Here is a 14149-nt window from a genome sequence, read left to right as displayed (position 1 = left end):
CCCTCCTTGCCCCCTTCCCCCTCCCAAATAATTTTACCAGTCCCACACATCTGCAGTCTGAAGGGTCTCCACCCAAAATGTCACGCATTCCATCTATCTAGAGATGCTACCCGTCCTGCTGAGTTTTCCAGTTCTCCACATTGTTTCTCCTGAGATCACACCCTTCCCTAGCCAACAGGCAACACCCAGGTCATTTGTGGCTAGTCCTGATCTTTCCTCGCCTACAGCTCTTCACCTTCCCCCCACCCTGACCGTCCCCCCCCCCCCCCCCCCCCCACTTTCAGTACCCCCGACCCCAATAGGTCACCCATCCTTCTCCAGAGATGCTGCCTGACTCGCTGAGTTGCTCCAACACTTTGTATCCATCAATAAAATTCTTACTTACAGCAGCATAACAGGTCTGTAAACATAATACTCGACAGAAAGCATAATAAAACAAACTTCAATAAATTTAAAAAAACAATTACTGCAAAATAAAAAGTCTGTGGTCCCTAATGCACGCTTGTAATTTGAAGTTTAAATGGTGTTTGTTGTGTTCAATAGCTTGATGGTTGCTGGGAAGAAGCTGTTCCTGAACCAGAAAGTCATGGACATTAGGTTTTTAAAATATACACAAATAGGGCTAAAAGCTTTGTGCAAACACTGCACATGGGATGTTTGATGCTTTGATAAGCATCACCACTAAAGCTTCACTCGATACTGTACATAGTGTATTTTACCCAAATTGCTTATCACCACCACACTGTGCTTTTAACAAGAATAGCTCTTGTTCTTTCTCTTAAGATACTGGAAGTTAAACATGGTGAAATAATATTGCATGTGAACCTTAATATATTTAGTCCCATCAGTGCCAAGTTACTCAACCTCAGTGACTGCTGAGTTGGGGACTCTGAGCAACATTTCCCCACAAAAGAGGAAGTGGAGAAAGAACAGGTCCAGGATTCCCATATGTTATTACTGAATCAAAAAAGGCCGTGCTGAGGTAACTCAGTGGTTCAGGCAGCAAGCAAAAAATTTCACCGTGACTTGTCACATGTGACAATAAAGCATTCAAGATTCAAGAGTTTATTGTCATGTGTCCCTGACAGGACAATGAAATTCTTGCTTTGCTTCAGCACAACAGAACATAGTAGGCATTGACTACAGAACAGATCAGCGTGTCCATATACCATTATATAAATATATACACACATGAATAAATAAACTGATGAAGTGCAAATAACAGATAATGGGTTATTAATGTTCAGAGTTTTGTCCGAGCCAAGTTTAATAGCCTGATGGCTGTGGGGAAGTAGCTATTCTTGAACCTGGTTGTTGCAGTCTTCAGGCTCCTGTACCTTCTACCTAAAGGTAGCAGGGAGATGAGTGTGTGGCCAGGATCGTGTGGGTCTTTGATGATACTGTTAGCCTTTTTGAGGCAGCGACTGCGATAAATCCCCTCGATGGAAGGGAGGTCAGAGCTGATGATGGACTGGGCAGTGTTTACTACTTTTTGTAGTCTTTTCCTCTCCAGGGCGCTTAAGTTGCCGAACCAAGCCACGATGCAACCGGTCAGCATGCTCTCTACTGTGCACCTGTCGAAGTTAGAGAGAGTCCTCCTTAACAAACCGACTCTCCGTAATCTTCTCAGGAAGTAGAGGCGCTGATGTGCTTTCTTAATAATTGCATCAGTGTTCTCGGACCAGGAAAGATCTTCAGAGATGTGCACGCCCAGAATTCAATTCATTGTGTATGGTTACTCTCCCAACATTCAAACCAGCACATCACCATCTCTATGCTAGCAGTATACACCCAAATTTGCTCTCTCCCCCATGAAATAAAACCTATTCTTCCCTGACCCTTCCTCTTCATACCAATTGCCTCTCCCCAGTCTCCAAGACCTTTGAGGAACTCCTACTGCTACCCAAAGTTGAAATTACATCTGGTCAGCATGCAATGCTTCAGTAGGAGGGGCAAGACAAATTGAAAAACTTGGCAACATTGCAGTACATGGGGCAATGGTGTTAATTTTCCACAACAGAAATGCAGATCTAAAAACAAAAGCAGCTAATGTGGGAAATATTCTGCAAGTCTGTGGGAGGAGACCAGAGTCTTGGTTTGGTCGGAGTGACTTTGTAAGAGTGGCTTTGTAAGGAAATAGGAAACAATCACAGATGTAGATTTAGGCAAATTGGCATGTGCAATAAAGATCACCACAAGAACTGGAATACATGAATAGTTAAACAGAAAAATAAAATGTTTCGCCAGTGCAAAATGGATGAGTCACACTACTGTGCATGTTATCATAACCAGGGTTAATGGGAGTCATTTTTTTCCCTTTGTTCTCAAATACGCCCTTTCAAAAGCAAACTTGCTGAAGTGCAGTACGAGGGACAAAAGTGATGGGCTATTGAAATGAGAGTCATTATTCACATAGATGGTGGTGGGTTTTCACAGAGAGTGTAGGTGTATGAAACAAGTTGCCAGAGGAGGTAGTTGAGACAGGTTGTAACAACATTCACACGACATTTGGAAAGGTACATAGACAGGAAAGGATTAGAGGGATATGAGCCTAACATTGGCAGGTGAGCCTAATGTAGATGGGGCAACCGGGTCGGCATGGGCAAGTTGGGCAGCGGAGCCCGTTTAAATGCTGTATACTATGATTGAAATTTCTCAAATTAGGAGACCAAAACTGCACACAATACTCCAGATGTGGACTCACCAGGGCCCTGTACAAATGCAAAAGGACCTCTTTATTCCTGTACTCAAACCCTCTCGTTATGAAGGCCAACATGTCATTAGCTTTCTTCACTGCCTGCTCATGGTCACTCTCAGAAAGTCTAGGACCACAGGGCACAGCCTCAGGATAAAAGGACATACCTTTCGAATTAAGATGAGGAGGAATTCATTTAGCCACAGTGTGTTTAATCTGTGGTATTCCTTGCCGCAGACGGCTGGGGAGGCCAAGTCAATGGGTCTTTTTAAAGCAGAGATCGATAGGTAATTAGTATGGGCTTCAAAGGAGAGAAGGCAGGAGAATGGGGTTGAGAAGGAAAAATAGATCAGCTATGATTGATTGGGAGGACAGAAGCAATGGACTAACTGGTCTAATCCTGTTCCTATGTTTAATGCTTTATTTTGCAAAGTGATCACCTAAACTGCATTTGATTTCTCCAATGTACATAGAATGCTGTACATTGCTTTTCCTCTGCTTCCTTCAAGAATAACAAGCCTGCCAAACATTAGCAAAAAAAGTAATAATTTTGTTTTTAACTTTTGTAATTAAAGTCTGTACATTGGGGAAATCAAACGCAGATTAGGTGATCACTTTGCAGACGAGGAATCAAGATGTGATGAAATGAGTGGACCATAGTTTTTCTTTTAACTCATCGTCAGTTGTCCATCAAGCTCAATTTTGTCAATTGTGCAAACTTTGAGGGCGAGTCAGACATCAGCCCTGGAGCTAAACACTTGGTGATAGCGGGGACATGGGGAAAAACACCTAGGCAGAGACAGGCGCTGAGGCCTCCCTGCATTCTCCACCTCGTGACAGTCCCGGTGGTTTTCCATCAAAGTTGACACATTTGGTCACAAGCACACCAGCCTGTTCTGCCCTGAGCTAAAAGCTCCAAGTCTTGGAGAAGCATTGTGGCATAGAATGCTACCTTATGCCCCTGTCCCACTTAGGAAACCTGAACGGAAACCTCTGGAGACGTTGCGCCCCACCCAAGGTTTCCGTGCAGTTCCCGGAGGTTGCAGCAGGTTGCAGGTAGTGGAAGCAGGTAGGGAGACTGACAAAAACCTCCAGGAACCTCCGGAAGGAACCAGGAAGGTTTCCGTGCGGTTCCCAGAGGTTTTTGTCAGTCTCCCTACCTGCAACCTCCGGCAACCACCTGCAACCCCCGGGAACCGCACGGAAACCTTGGGTGGGGCTCAAAGTCTCCTGAGATTTCCGTTCAGGTTTCCTAAGTGGGTCAGGGGCATTACAGCGCTAGAGACTCGGGTTCGATCCCGACTATGGGCGCCATCTGTACGAAGATTGCATGTTCTCCCCGCGACCGCACGGATTTTCCCCAGGTACTCTGGTTTGCTCCCACACTCCAAAAGACGTACAGGTTTGTTGGAAATTTGGCTTCAGTAAAATTCGTCCCTTGTGTGTAGGATAGTGCTAGCATACGGGGATGGCTGGTCAAAGTGGACCAAAGGACCCGCTTCTGTGCTGCATCTCGAAACTAAACTATTGCCACTGTATTTGAAGTAATCCTGGTGTACTGTCTTGGATGTCCCTGGTTTAGGTGGCCCTGTGCAAGAACTCTGCAGCGGGACTGGCATCGAAAACGGCAGAAGTCCGCATGGATTATGTCCACTCTCAGGATCATGGACTCTATACTGATCAGGCCAACCCTGTCTGGAACTTCCAGCTTTTGTCACCTTATCTTGCCGTTTGATGCCCACGAGTGATCACCGAGGTCCCCTGTGGAAACACTCGAGCTGTACAATCTATACCCAACACCAATCACATATATTGACACATGGTCCTAACCTGAAACGTCACCTACCCATGTTCTCCAGAAATGCTGCCGAACAGAGTCCAGCATTCAGTTTCTTTAGCATACGATGTCAAACATAGACATAGAAAATTGGTGCAGGAGTAGGCCATTCGGCCCTTCGAGCCTGCACCGCCATTCAATATGATCATGGCTGATCATTCAACTCAGTATCCTGTACCTGCCTTCTCTCCATACCCCCTAATCACTTTAGCCACAAGGGCCACATCTAACTCCCTCTTAAATATAGCCAATGAACTGTGGCCTCAACTACCTTCTGTGGCAGAGAATTCCACAGATTCACCACTCTGTGTAAAAAATGATTTTCTCATCTCGGTCCTAAAAGACTTCCCCCTTATCCTTAAACTGTGGTCCCTTGTTCGGGACTTCCCCAACATCGGGAATAATCTTCCTGCATCTAGCCTGTCCAACCCCTTAAGAATTTTGTATGTCGGTGCGTTAGTTTGCAAGTGTGCCAAAATTGGAGTCCGTGGCATCCGTATCAGTGGCTACACTTCCAAAATGATCTCGTTAGCACAATAAAGATGCCTAGATGCAAGACAGCCCAATTGAGAGTTTGAAGAAACAAAGAACTGCAGCTGCTGGTTAATAAATAAAAAGGACACATTCCTTCTGCCCAGATATGCGGCCTGTCCTTTTGTGGACACCAAAATACTGGAGTAATTCAACGGGCCTTGGCCTTGTTACCCGTGGCCAACATATATGGGTGACGTTTCGGTTCCAGAGCATTCTTCAGACAGAAGAATACAGTCTCGACCCGAACTATAATCGCTCCATGTTCTCCAGAGATGTTACCCAACCAGATGAGTTAATCCAGCACGTTGTGTCCAATAGAATCCCCCCTTTTGTTTTCATTTGAGCCTCAACAAAATGCTTTCGACAATTTGACCATCACCAGTCATAGCCGCACCATTTCAATGCAGATTGGTTAATAAATAAGACTTCAATTTTTAATTGTCTGTATTGCCCAAAGTGTAGTAGTTATGGAAGCCAACAAAACAGTCCCTATTTCACCCTTTGAACAACTAAACACTAAAATTCAAAGTGGTCAGTGTAATTTTAATGTTTTGCCAACAAAATCTATGGAAAATTCCACTCCCTCTGCGTCCTGACCAAGCATGCTCGCTCGCGCAAGATAAATTCCTGAAGAATGGAGTTTAAAACAAAACACATACAAACCAGTGTAGTTAATAATGTAGCCCTTATTTAAACCAACAAAGGGGTTATTCTCCCTTATAAAGTATAGCGCTGCCGCTGACAGATAAACAACAATAGTGCATTGTGTGAAGCGAAGTCTTGTGTTACTGGAAAGTCAATAGCACCTAATCCCAGCTGTTGAGCGAGATGGAAAGGTCCACCTGAATATTCTCTGGAGCTTCTCACAAATACAGGAGGTGGAATAATTGAATGACTGAGGTGGAAATTTTTATACCACACACAATATTAAAAAAAAATTCCACCAGGGAACGTGCTATGAAAAATTAAACAGCAACTCCTCCAAACAGACTCAACGTTTTATTCTGGCGAATTCACGCCTAGCATAATTGGTCTGTAGCAGAGGAAAGATAATATAGGGAGCAGTAACCAAAGGGAACCATTTCTATGCCGGCAAGGTGGCAAAGATACTTGCACTACACTGCGTGATATTCACATTTCATGTGACAGATTTCTATTGGGAGGAGGAGTAGCACTCAGGAAAAGAACTAAGCAGCCAAAATTGGAGATTAAATTCTAAGAGGACAGCACGGTGGTGCAGCAGTAGAGTTGCTGCCTTGCAGCGGCAGAGACGGCGGGTGCTGTCTGAATGGAGTTTGCACGTTCTCCCTGTGACCACACAGGTTTTCCCTGGGCGCTCTGGTTTCCTCTCTCATTCCAAAGACGTGCAGGTTTGTAGGCTTCTGCAAATTGCCCCTAGTTTGAAGGATGCAAAGCTGAGATAACACAGAACGAGTGCACGGGTGATCGTTGGTCAGCATGGACTCAGTGGGCCGAAGGGCCTGTTACCACGCTATATATCTAAACTAAACTCTGATATTTATGCAGACTTGTTCCAACAAGTTGCTGCCCTATGGCCTAAGGAAAGGGGTGAAACCTAAACAGGTATTAGCAGCCCAGTCATTGTCAGCCACACATCAAAGCCTCATTCAATTCTGGTCCAGCTTTCTCCAAATAGTTTATGCAGTGCAATCAAACAGAGCAGTTTACATGCTGCACATTGACCTGAATAAAACCAAAACCGAGACCTTCCTCATCTCAACAGTGCCGCCAAACCTAGTGCTTCACAGACCAATTAGAATTACCAAATTATATTTTATATTAGAATCTAGGAAATTAGTTACAGCTTTGCCAACATCCAAATTATGGTCATTACAAACGTGTGAATTCCATAATGCATAATGACTTCTCCAGTACAGAATTCCACAATTGGCCCAGATTTAACAGTGCTATCAGTATCAAAATCATTCAATGCAGAGGCAGGACTGGCTCTCGTTCAGTATTCTCTGCTGGATATAGAAACAATAATTCTCTCTCTCAGATACCCACACATTCCATTCAGTACTAAAGAGTAAGCATAAAACAAAATTAAGTAAAGCAAAGAACTGCACATGCTGGTTCATACCAAAGCAACAATTAATTACAAGTCAGTGTAGCATCTACCTTATCCAACTGGTTGAAAGTGTGTGGACTCACAGATGCTGGATGAGAACAGAAGTAGATTGCTCCATTATCCCTAACCAGTCTGAGGAAGGGTGTCGACCCGAAATGTCAAGCATTCCTTCTCTCCAGAGATGCTGTCTGTCCCGCTGAGTTACTCCAGTTTTTTTGTGTCTAGCACCATCTTGCATCATTCCAACCTTGGCACACACATAGTACAAATTAGGTTCCAAATGGTGACCTGTGGAAATGCTTGTTATCATAAAACATGCACTCATTCCAGAAATGATGGTTTGTAGAGTTGGTGTTGGTGGGTAAGGGAAGAGAAAAATATTAGGGCAGCAAGGAAGAAAAATGCTTTCTGGATTGCTTGCAAAGATGAAGGTCCCATGCCTTAGAACAGGTCTGATGGCTCCTATTGGTCGACGCAGGCTGAGAATGCCACCAAAGTGAAAGCTACAAATACATGTCTGCAATTAACCCAATATCTTTATTGTTTTTGTCAAATCAGTCTTTTTAAGTTACAAGATATGGACATTGCTGGCAATACTAGCATTTATTCAGATGGGGCAGAGGGGGAAATTATACAATTGGGCAGCATGATGGCACAGCTAGTAGAGCTGTTGCCACACAGCGCTAGAGAACTGGGTTCAATCCTGACCTTGGGTGCTGTCTGTGTGGAGTTTGCATATTCTCTGCCTTGCCTCGTGGGATTCCTCTGGGCGTTCCAGTACCGCCCACATCCCAAAGACATGCAGGTTTGTAGGTCAAAATTTCAATTTTGATATCTCCACTCCAAAAGATTGATTGTTTATCAGTCTAATCAAAATCAAGCCCTAGGAAAGCTCAAAGCCAAAATAAAATTCAGAAACTGGCTGATATCGTCAATGGGTCAGGTAGCATCTCAGGGGAGAGAAACAGATGATGTTTCAGGTCAATGATTTCTCAGTAAAATTGAGAAAAAAGTTGGAGGCGGCGGAGATGTGCAGAGAACAAAGGAAAAACCTTACACCAAACCGTACTACATGCTCTCGAAGAAAGAGATTACTTGACATTGGAGAATTCCAGTCATACAACCCAAGGTCCACAGTCATACAATACAACGTGCACTTTTCTCTCTCCACAGACATTGCAGAACACGATGAATATTTACAGCATTGCCTCTTATTTCAGTTTTCCAGTAACTCCAGTGTTCTGCACACATCAGTATCAGCACTTCTATTCCCAACCCCCAATCTCTCCTCTTCATTGTCCGCACCTCAAAATTAAGAACCTTGGAAAAACCCAGGAAAACTCCTAAAATAGCTGAATTGTCTCGCAGTTCCATCATTCCCGCCAGGCTGCCACCCCCTGGCACCTTCTCCAACTGGCTGTTTAGAACCCTGCTGTTATGAACTCATCTAAACTACATAACTTCCCAGTGGGAATAACGCTATATTAAGATTGGCAACCCTAACATCATGTTTTCAGCACCGATACTGTGAGCAAGCTTTCTGATCTGTGCAGCCCAAGTGGAAAAATTCACACACGACCAATAATTCTGCTTTAAAAACAGTTGAAAATTGAGCTGAATGATTCTTGAAACAGTCACCCGCTTCTCAGAATCCCACTCGTCTTTAACCTGACTGTTACAAACGTCGCAATACGGAGGTGTGAGATGGGGCGGAGCAGCTGTAGAGTTGCTGCCTTACAGTGCCAGAGACCCGGGTTCCATCTTGACGACAGATGCTGTCTGTACGGAGTTAGTACGTTCTCCCTGTGACTGTGTTTATTTTCTCCTAGTGCTCCAGTTCCCTCCCACACTCCAAAGACGTACAGGTTTGCAGGTTAACTGGCTTTGGTGAAAATTGTAAATTGTCCCTAGTGCGTGTGTGTAGGATAGTGCCAGTGCAACAGGGATCACTGATTGATGTGGACACAGTGGGCCAAAGGGCCTGTAATTTTCTAAATTAAACTAAAGTAAAGTAACAGGGAGTTGAATATTCAATAATGTAGACGTGAACCCCTCACAGTCGCAGGTTTGCAACTCACGTTGAATAATTAATAGGGGATAATAGATGGGCTTGAGGAATATCCGGTAGTAATTCAAATCAAATAACTCACGTGGGGAAGAAAGCCAAGAAAGCCAAGAAAGCCAAGCTTGAGTAGTTTACTCTAATCTGTATCAGCTGAGATACAGATCAAGTTGCTCTCTGCCACCCATCTTATATTCTTTACATGAAGATATATACAAATTACAAAGAGAAAACTTTGGCATCTCCTCTTCTTACAAAGTTTTCTCCCAAAATCACTTTAGAGATGTATTATCAGTGTGACAGCTAAATTAGGGGCGTGAATCTGTGGAATTCATTGTCACAGAAGGCTGCGAAGTCCAAGTCAGTGGATTTAAAAAAAATATGGAGATTGATAGATTCTGGATTAGTATGGGTGTCAGGGGTTATGGGGAGAAGGCAGGAAAATAGTATCGAGAGGGAAAGATAGATGGAGTAGACTTGGTGGGCCGATTAGCCTACAGCCCCTGTCCCACTTTCACGACCTAACTGGCGAGCTCTGCCGAGTTTGCCCTTGACTCACACTCGCAGCATGGTCACCACAAGGTCGTAGGAGGCCTTTGTAACTCTTCCTCATGCTCGTGAGTGGTCTTCGCGTACTCGTGGCCTCAAGTAAGTCTTGAAGCCTCCAGCCTGATAAAAAATGTCCACGAGTTAAAAAAAAAAAGGTCGGCATGGAAAAAATTGATGCTTTTTACTCATAGAGGTAGTCGTAGGTAGTCGCAGGTCGGTAACTGGCCCGAGAAAAAAAAATGCAAACATGACTTCATTTTATCATGTGATCACTTTCCACTCGTAGCTAGTCATAGTTGGTCTTAGATGTGGAAGACTAAGGTCGAGGGGGGTCGTAGGAGGTCGTAGACATAGTCGTAGGAGATCTTTTACTTCGGTGAGTCAACACGACCATGGCATTTTTTTCAACTCGTCTAGGGTCTTCTAAACTCGTGGATTAGGTCGTCCAAGTGGGACAGGCCCTTAAGTTTGCTCCGAGAACTTAAAAAAAATTAACATCTATAAGTGGCCATTTTAACCAGCACACCTTAACATTGAACATCTACTGCTTAAGTGGCATGAATAGTCCTCACAATGAATGATTTTATTTGCACAAAAGATGCAGCAGGCTTAGGCAAAACCTGAAGCCTAGTTGATTCCTTTTTGCAGAGCCAGTGACACAAGGTCTGTTATATTTCAGAGCAGCATAGATAACAATCAGGCATTGACCATTCCCTGCATACAATTGCTTTATCTAATAGCCTGTTCCTTTATCAGATAAAGCACAGCTGAGTTAGCAAGGAACATCGGGGTAGAAAAACAAAATCTGTTAGAAGTTTCTAATTGTACAAAACTATTGTTTCACCAATGGCTGAATTGGTCGGGATGCCAGTTCTTAGTCAGAGAAAAAAAAAAGTTAAATAGAAACATTTGAACCACAAATGGTTCCAGACTGTAGAGACACAAAAAGCAAGAGTTACAAGCAGACTATTTATTGGAAAGTATGTGCTGCAAAAGCTGGAAATCAACTGAAAACAGAAAATACTAGACTTTATCATTGTTAATTTGTTCCATTAAATAAACATAATAAATCAGTCTCCACTGCCAATTTAAACCAAGCACAAAAAGCTGGAGTAGCTCAGCAGGTCAGACAGCACCTCTGGAGAAGCTCAGCAGGTCAGACAGCACCTCTGGAGAAAAAGGAAATAGGTGACATTTCAGGTTGAGACCCTTCTTCAGACAGAGTCAGGAGAAAGGGGAACAAAAGAGATTTGGACAGTACAGGCAAAGATTGCTCTAAGATGTTTGGTACAGGTACTTGAAACAATTGAATGGAAGATACGCAGAAAGCAATGATAATCAAGGAAGTGTTTACTCCACAGTGGGCCATTGATGGCCATGGGATAGGTGATAATGAGTTATACAGCCAGTGGAACTCAACAGGACGACGGTAAAACTGGTATGATGGCTAGGGTGGGGGAGGGACAGAGAGAAAGGGGATGCCAGGATTACCTGAAGTTAGAGCTATCAATATTCATAGCGCTGTATTGGAAGCCGGCACCATCTATCCATTATCAACTTGTCACTACTGTGCAACATCACTGCCCTGAGAATAAACATCCACAGAGTATGGAAACTGAAAGGATACTTCTCAACCATCTCCTCTCCCCGTTGCCAACCTCCCCACCACACCCTGCACATCTACGCAGTTTCACATGCTACTCAAGTCCATGCCATCTCATAGTTATTCCCCCACGCTACTTATTTTCCATGTAACCTAAATTCCTCACATTCCAATCAGCTTCAATTTAAAGACGCAGCTTGGAAACAGGCCCTTTGGCCCATCGAGTCCGTGCCGACCACCTGTACACCAGATCCATGTTATCCCAGGTTCACATCCTACACACCAGGGACAATTCACAGAAGCCAATTAACCTAAAAAACTTGCACGTGCTTGCGGTTGTGGGAGGAAACCAGAGCACCCAAAGGAAACCCACGTGGTCACTGGGAGAACGAACAAACAGCATCCATACTCGGGATCGAACCTGGCTCTCTGCCGCTGTAAGTAAGCTACGCTACCACTGCACCCTGTGCATTCCTTCCAGATTCTATCATTTACCTATATTTTCCTACTTGTAGTTTAATCAACATTATACATGAACTTATTATGCCCTCTTTAAAAATATGCTACATGTTACAACAGGTGATTAGTCTTTCAACTTGCAATAACAATAAACGCTTTATGCAGAAATAAACTACCCATAATTCTGGAGACAGGAAAATGCCAGATAATGGAATCTTGAGCAAAGAAAAAAAAAAAAGAATTGCTCGAGGAACTCAGCAGGTCAGTCAGCATCTGCGGAAGGAATAGACAGCTGTATCAATTCAGGTTGGGGTCTTCAGTATGATTGGAGAGAAAGCTAGGAAAGTGATGTGGAGGTGGGACGAAGCCTGGCAAGTAATAGGTGCGGGGAGGAGGTGAATTGAGATGGTAGAGTGGCCCCATAACCAGGAGAAGGAGAGAGGAGGTGAAAGGTTATAAATATTCTAGGAGTAGAATTAGGCCATTCGGCTCATCAAGTCTATGCCATTCGATCATGGCTTATCTATCTTCCCCTCTCAACCCCATTCTCCTGCCTTCTCCCCATAACTCCCGACACCCTTTCTTGATCCTGTCTTGAACAGCTCCATCCAAGACAGCAAGAAATTGCAGAGAATGGTTGACGCAGATCAGACGATCACACAAACCAACCTTGTGCAAAATAAGAAGTGGGTAATGAAATGTACAACCCGAGGGAATGTTTTGGGTTGAAGACAACACGGGAGAGGAGTGTTAAAAGGGAAGTGTAGGACACAGGAATGGGAGGGAAAAGGAGCGGATTGACTTGGGAGGTGGGAGAAATATGTGCATACAAGGAGATGGGGAATATCTTATAGGAGACCAGTTAGAGACTTCAATATTCGTACCACTGGGTTGCAAGCTAACCAAGTGGTGTTTGAGATGCTGTTCTTCCCGTTTGCATGCGGCTCACTCTGGCAATGCAGGAGGCAAAGGACTGGAAGGTCGATATGGGAATGGGAAGGAGAGTAAAAATGGTTGGCACCAGGAAGCTCCAGCAGTCCTTGGCAAGTGTGAATTTTGAGCTAAATGGTTGCCCAGTTTATGTGCGGTCTCACTAACATAAAGGTGGTCATATCAGGAGCACCGAATGCAGTAGACAAGTTTGGAAAAGTGCACATGAACCTGTCTCACCTAGAAGCCCGAGATGGAAATGCAGGAAATTACACTTTTAATGGTTTCCTTTCCATTTGGTTTAACTTTCGACAATTGATGCACTTTTGAGGATCTCAACCAAGTGATCACTCAGGTGTGCAACTCAGTACTGCTAAGCAATTCAATCATTGGCCACACTGCAACCAGGTCCCAATTTAATCTCACTTGATAAGCAATTTTCCAACAGGAGTCACTGCCTCGAAAGAAAGCTCACTTTTCTGAAGTCTGAAGAAGGGTTTCGGCCCGAAACGTCGCCTATTTCCTTCGCTCCATAGATGCTGCTGCACCCGCTGAGTTCCTCCAGCAAGTTTGTGTACCTTCACTTTTATTCCAGATGCTCAATTCAAACCACTGTACTTAGGCACAGACGGCGGGAAAAGTCAAAGGTAGACAAAAATGCTGGAGAAACTCAGCGGGTGAGGCAGCATCTGTGGAGCGAAGGAATAGGTGACGTTTCGGGTCGAGACCCTTCTTCAGACTTTTTCTCCAGAGATGCTGCTTGACTCACTGAGTTACTCCAGACTTTTGTGTCTATCTTAAATAACTTATCTGCATTATAGTTTTGAAGAAAGGGAATTAATGGCAAAAGTGTTGCAATAAGCAACAAATTAAAAAAATATATATATCCTGTTCAGCATTGGCATGAAGATATTTCAACAAGACTCAACTGAGATTCATCCTTTAAAAAGTAAAAAAAAATCATGAATGACGCTGGGAGCTTGAGTGCCTGTTCCAAATTAGAACCTGCCACATTGCACTAAACCCCCCACTAACTCATTTATCAGCTAGTCTTGTGTAGGAAGGAACTGCAGATGCGGGTTTACGCCGAAGATGGACACAAAATGCTGGAGAAACACAGCGGGGATAGGCAGCATCTCTGGAGAAGGAATAGGGCAATGTTTTTTCGGGTCGAGACCCTTCCTCAGATACTTAAGTTATTCAAGATGTTGATATAAGGGTCTCGACCCGAAATGTCACCCATTCCTTCTCTCCAGAGATGCTGCCTGTCCCACTGAGTCACTCCAGCATTTTGTGTCTACCTTCTCTCCTGCTCTTTCTCCTCAGACCACTTTTCCAGAAACTAGTTGCAGAAGTTCCCTCTATCTCGGCTTCAGCCCAGAGATGGA

The 14149-nt window shown here is 44.0% G+C and overlaps 1 protein-coding gene across 2 annotated transcripts in view; it reads right to left on the bottom strand.

Moving 5' to 3' along the window:
- LOC116987601 (glycolipid transfer protein) overlaps positions 1 to 14149 on the bottom strand; it is a 33148-nt gene that overhangs the window by 17655 nt on the left and 1344 nt on the right. The gene's annotated exons all lie outside the window — the stretch shown is intronic.

This window comes from Amblyraja radiata, chromosome 25, assembly GCF_010909765.2.
Source record: "Amblyraja radiata isolate CabotCenter1 chromosome 25, sAmbRad1.1.pri, whole genome shotgun sequence".
Taxonomy (NCBI): Eukaryota; Metazoa; Chordata; class Chondrichthyes; order Rajiformes; family Rajidae; genus Amblyraja; species Amblyraja radiata.
Note: the sequence above shows the minus strand (reverse complement) of the source record. Positions and strands in the feature narration are given on the sequence as shown.